This window comes from Hemibagrus wyckioides, linkage group LG25 (assembly GCF_019097595.1).
Source record: "Hemibagrus wyckioides isolate EC202008001 linkage group LG25, SWU_Hwy_1.0, whole genome shotgun sequence".
In the NCBI taxonomy this organism is placed as follows: domain Eukaryota; kingdom Metazoa; phylum Chordata; class Actinopteri; order Siluriformes; family Bagridae; genus Hemibagrus; species Hemibagrus wyckioides.
Window position 1 is genome coordinate 5,794,892 of NC_080734.1, and position 6,000 is coordinate 5,800,891.

At 37.4% G+C, this 6,000-nt stretch overlaps 1 protein-coding gene across 5 annotated transcripts in view; it reads right to left on the reverse strand.

The window, feature by feature from the left end:
• The window catches only part of mcm9 (minichromosome maintenance 9 homologous recombination repair factor), a 43,424-nt gene that overhangs the window by 21,542 nt on the left and 15,882 nt on the right, over nucleotides 1–6,000 (reverse strand). The window lies entirely within an intron of this gene.

The following is a 6,000-nucleotide window of genomic DNA, read 5'->3' on the forward strand; positions in this document are numbered from 1 at the left end:
CATGGATCCATCTGTCCATCGTCAATTATCCCAAGGTTTTAACGCCTACTCGTAACCATTACCGTAAGTCTTGGGGCATTGAAATACAAATTTAGGAGACATTGATCAAAAAACAAACAAACAAACAAGCAAAAAACAAACAAAAAGACTGCATGTTTTTTTTTTTTGCATTAAAATATTGAATTTTTATTGATTAAAACAAGACAAAACAAAACAGGTTAAGAGAAGAAGGGGGAAAAAAATAGTGTATTTTGTGCAGAATTTTATCAGCTGCTGCTAGAGAAAATATAAAAACATAAATAAATAATATAAAATATTTAATAAGAAAAATAATCTTTAGATATTTAAAAATACAAATTATCTTTCTGAAAAAATATACATACATATGTACTTTTTTTTAAAATGTGATGAGATTAAAGCCAAACTTTTTGATTTTATATATAAATATATTTAATTTATTTATTTTTTATTTCTTCTTTCTCTTTTTTCCTTTTGTTCTTTCTTCCTGTCTTCTTTTCTCCCTCTTGCTCTCCTTCCTTTTTATTATTATTATTATTATTATTATTATTATTTATTTTCCTTCTTCTGTGTCCTCCCTCTTTGCTCCATTATTTATAAATGTATAATATTTGGAAAACAAAACCAAAATATTTTAAAAATGGGAATGGGACATTTTTATTTATTTATTTATAATCTAGTAGATCTAATATATTTGTGTGACAGAGGAAACGGTGTGGATTTATTTTTAATTTTTATTTAAATATTAATCACTACAATATAAAAACAAACAAACAAACAAAAAACAAAAAATAGCAGCATATTATATTTAAAATTTTAACTCTACAATATAAAAACCCTGACTTTTACACTGTTGTATAATTAATCTATCCACTAGATGGCACTATAAACTCATCTAGAGAGAATCACGGTGGGGGGGGAAAAGGGCCAGAAATCAGAGAAGGGGAAGAAATAAATCACAAGATGCTCTGCTTCACTGAAGGCAACGGCAAATAAAGTAACCCTGAAAGTATTTGTAAAAGGTCAGCGCTGTTAAAGAAATGAAAGCAATGCCTTAATAACTTTAATTTGGTAGAAGGGAACCGCGTGGGTTTCTTATCTCCCTCTAATTAATGTGCAGGAAACGCTGAGGCAGTGACGTCTGCTCTTCCTGATCCGTCGTATCTGTAAGCGTACAGAGTATTTCTGTAATTATAGGTGACACACTTCCCTTCTCCGCCCCACGTGCCCAGAAACATAAACACCACAAACATCCCTCTCTCCTTCATTGTGATGCAGTCCAGTATTTCACCACATAAACGTCACTGGGGATAAAAGGCTTTTCTCTCTTCTGAAGAAGAAAAATCTTCCTCACTCCTCACGCTTTCGGCTTTTTGTCTCTCCTAAAACCTCGTCCCTACAGATCTGACCGCAAGTCAGTCAGAACCACGTCCATCAGAGAAGACCACTTAAAGAGCGCTCGGCCTCGCTGCAATCAGACCTGAGCCGCTGTCTGATAACCGTCTGCCTTCTCCCTCTGTCTCTCTCTGTCCCTCCCTCTCTCTGTGTCTGTCTGCCTCTCCCTCCCTCTCTCTATTTTTATCCCTCTTCTTCGCTTGCTCTCTCTGTCTGTCCCATTCTCTCTCGCCCTCTCTCTGTCTGTCCCTGCCCTCCTCCCCACTCTCTCTGTCTGTCTACTGTCTCTCTCTTTGTCCCTGTCTCTCTATCTCTCTGCCCCGTCCCTGTCTTTCTCCCTGCCTTTCCTTATCTCTGTCTGTCTGTCTCTCTTTCTGCCCCATTCCTGTCTTTCTCTCTGCCCCTCCTTACCTCCATCCCTGTCTGTCTCTCTCTCTCTCTGCCCCTCCTTACCTCTGTCCCTGTCTGTCTCTCTCTCCATCCCTCTCTCTGTCCCTTTGGCCCCGTCCCTGTCTGTCTCTCTCTCTCTTTGCCCCTCCCCCTGTCTGTCTGTCTCACTCTCTGCCCCCGTCCCTGTCTGTCTGTCTCACTCTCTGCCCACCCATCCCTGTCTCTCTCTTTCTCTCTCTCTGTCCCTCTTTCTCTGCTCACCCTCTCTGCCTTTGTGCTATTTATAGACTGTCCATTATGCTCTCATCATGTCCCTGAGTGAAGAACAACCTGCGGCTTTTTTCCCCTCACTCAGATTCCAGACCAGCTCGGGAAAACGGTATTTTCTGAAAGCCGTGTTGACGCAGGCACAGTGCCAGTAATTTCCTGCATCTAAACTCCGTCTCTGGTTACCGGAGCTACCGCAATTATCCACGGTTCAGCTTTAATCTCATCACATTATCTCTAAATATCATCCTCTCCCTTAGTCTCACTATTACTACAGCTGGGCGAGGAGACGATCGGAGCTCGAGATCGCCAAGAATTAAAGTACAATGAACTTCAGAAATAGTATAAACTATAAATCGTATAACATTTAAAACAATGTATATACTATTTACACATTTATTTAAAAAGTATATAATTTTGTAAAAAGAAAATGTGATACATTTGAATTATTTTACATTTTCTATATATTTTATAAAAGAAATGACATAATATGAAGTTATATTTTTTAAAATGAATTATGAACCAATTATAAAAATTATGAAATAATTACAATAATAAAAAACTTATTTTTTAAAATGCACTTAAAAAAATAATTTAAAAAATTCATACATTCTCCCCTAAATTTTTTAGTATTATTATTTTATTATTTTAAATCAATTTACTTGTGTTTATTTTTTAACAACTAAAAATGTCATTATTTTAATGTAAAAAAGAAAAATCTAATATTTTTTAACAGGCATCATATCAGTATCATTCAATTAATTTATCCCAACTATAGGGAAACTGTTCATCGTGATCCATATCGTGATATGATATTTCTCATGACATCGCTCCACCCCTGGATATAAGACCATGCTGCATTACAGCACAGTGCTAAGGTCTGATTACTCTGAAAGGATGAAGGTAAAGGAATAAAAGACATTCTGGCTGTAACATCTGTAACATCTGTAAGTGTTCGAATAAAAGCATTAACATAAACCTAACCTTCGCATTAATTATATTCAGGTGAAGAAGAAGAAGCAGCATATGATGAAGAAGAAGAAGAGAATGATGATAAAGACAAAGAAGCGTATGATTATGATGAAGAGTATGATGATTAAGGAGAAGAAGAGTATGATGATGATGAAGACAAAGGAGCGTATGATAAAGAAGATAAGTATGATGTAGACAAGTATGACGAGGAAGAGAAACAGTATGATGAGTATGATGAAGACAAAGACTATGATAAAGAAGAAGCATATAATGATGAGTATGATGATGAAATAGCATATGATGAAGACAAAGAAGCATGTGATTATAATGAGTATGATGACAAAGAAGAGTATGATAAAGAAGAAGAGTATGATGATGAATTCACATACATTATTTATACACAGGTGAAGATGAAGAAGAAGAAGAAGAGTATGACAGACAAAGAAGTGCATGATAAAGAAGAGGAGTATGATGAGTATGAGGATAAAGAAAAATAGTCTGATTATGATGAAGAATATGATGATAGTGAAGAGAAAGAAGAGTATGATGAAGAGAAAGAGTATGATAATGAAGAGTATGATGATAGTGAAGAGAAAGAAGAGTATGATGATGAGGAGGAGGAGTATGATGAGGAGGAGTATGATGATGAGGAAGACTACGATGATGAAGAGGAAGAGTATGATGATGAAGAGGAGTATGATGACGAAGAGTATGATGATGGTGAAGACAAATAAGTTTATAATAAAGAACAAGAGTATGATGATGAAGAAGAGGAGTATGATGAAGAGGAGTACGATGATTATGATGAAGAGGAGTATGATGACGATGAAGAGGAGTATGATGAAGTATGATGATGATGATGATGAAGCAGAGTATGATGAAGACAAAGAAGAGTATGATAAAGAAGAGTATGATAATGATGAAGAAGAGGAGTATGATGACGAAGAGTATGATGATGGTGAAGACAAAGAAGTTTATAAGAAAGAAGAAGAGTATGATAATGATGAAGAAGAGGAGTATGATGAAGAGGAGTACGATGAGTATGATGATGAAGAGGAGTATGATGACGATGAAGAAGAGGAGTATGATGAAGAGAAGTATGATGATGATGATGAAGCAGAGTATGATGAAGACAAAGAAGAGTATGATAAAGAAGAAGAGTATGATAATGATGAAGAAGAGGAGTATGATAGAAGAAGAATAAACAGGAAAATAATAAACTTCGGTGTGACCAGAGAAGAAGCAGAGTAACCTTCATCCTGATGTTGATTATTTTCCTCCATCATCATCATCATGGCACCAGCACCAGCTGTGTGTGTAGTGATTCCTCTGAATCCATGCTGGTGTGGAACAGTGCATTATCACAGAGACGCAGACTTTCCTGTGCGAGTTAATTAAAGTGAGTCTGTTGCAGTAAACAGGCTGTGTGTGTGTGTGTGTGTGTGTGTGTGTGTGTGTGTTGATGATGATGGAAAAAGCACAATCATGAGCCAAGAGCTAGAAGAACTCTCTCCCTCTCTCTGCAGCAGGACCTTCAGACCATGCCGAGCCACGCCTCAGGTGAGGAGAGAAGGTTTCTCCTCGTTCGGTGATCTGTAACGCTTCCTGCCGAGAGCGATTCCTCCTCCTCCTTCGGCGTCCGCTGTACCGCGAGAAAGCACGCAGCAAACAGGAGCTAGCGAAAGAGATGGACGGAAACTCCTTTCAGGCGCAGAGGATCATCAGAGCCAGGAAGCAGTGGTGTTCATTCTGAGCTTTGACGCTCTTCATGCCCTGGTTTTTGGGAGTTTTTGCGAGTTCGGAGGCGTAAACAGGACAGGTGGAGGAAACGTGACGTGAGGAGAAGCTGGAAAGCTTTTGATGTCTTCCTGTCATTTTCTCCCTCATAATGAATCTCCTGGATTTATTCCTCAGCCTCCTTACAGAACAACACTCCAAACCAAGCAGGCTACAAAATAGTGCTTGTGCTTTTCCACACTCACTAGTGCACTACATGTCCAGACAGGGTGTCAGATGGGACCGAGCCCTTCAGGGACGTTAGCACAGTGTTCACGAGTCAGGAAGTCGAGATTAAGACACCAGGTGTGTTCAAGGTCAGAGTAAGATGGAGGTTCTCTTAATCAACCAATCCATCCATCCATTCAGCCATTCTCTATACCACTTATCCTACTGAAAACGAAGAAGAAGAAGAAGAAGAAGAAGGAGGAGGAGAAGATGATGAAGGAGAAAAAGAAGATGTGGAAGAAAGTGAAGATGGAGAAGCAGAAGGTGGAGAACAAGAAGATGAAGAATAAAAACAAGATGAAGGAGAACAACAACAAGATGAAGAACAAGTTAAGGACAACCAGATAAGGAACAACAACAAGGTGAGGAAGTACAAAATAAAGAACAACAAGATAAAGAACATGATGAACAACAATATGAAGAAGAAGAAGAACAACAACAACAAGGTGAAGAAGAACAAGATAAAGAACACGAAGAACAATAAGATGAACAACAACAACAACAACAAAAACATGATGAAGAATAACAATATGAAGAAGAAAAAGACGAAGATGAAGAACAAGATGAAGGACAACAATATAAGGAACAAGATGAAGCAAATTAAGATGAGGAAGAAGAACAACAAGGTGAAAAAGAACAAGATAAAGAACACAATGAAGAACAGAGATGAACAACAACAATATGAAGAAGAACAACAAGATGAAGAAGAAGAACAATATGAAGAACAAGATGAAGAAGAAGAACAATAAGATGAGTATGATGAAGAATAACTACAAGAAGATGAAAATCAAGAAGATGAAAAATATGTAGAAGAGGAGAACAAAGATGAAGACAACAAGGTGAAGATGAAGATGAAAAAGAAAAAACACAACACAAAGAAGATGATGATGAAGAGAAGAAGTGGAGTTGTAGACAGGAAGCACTTCTTTAATCAGAACTTGTATTCACTGTACT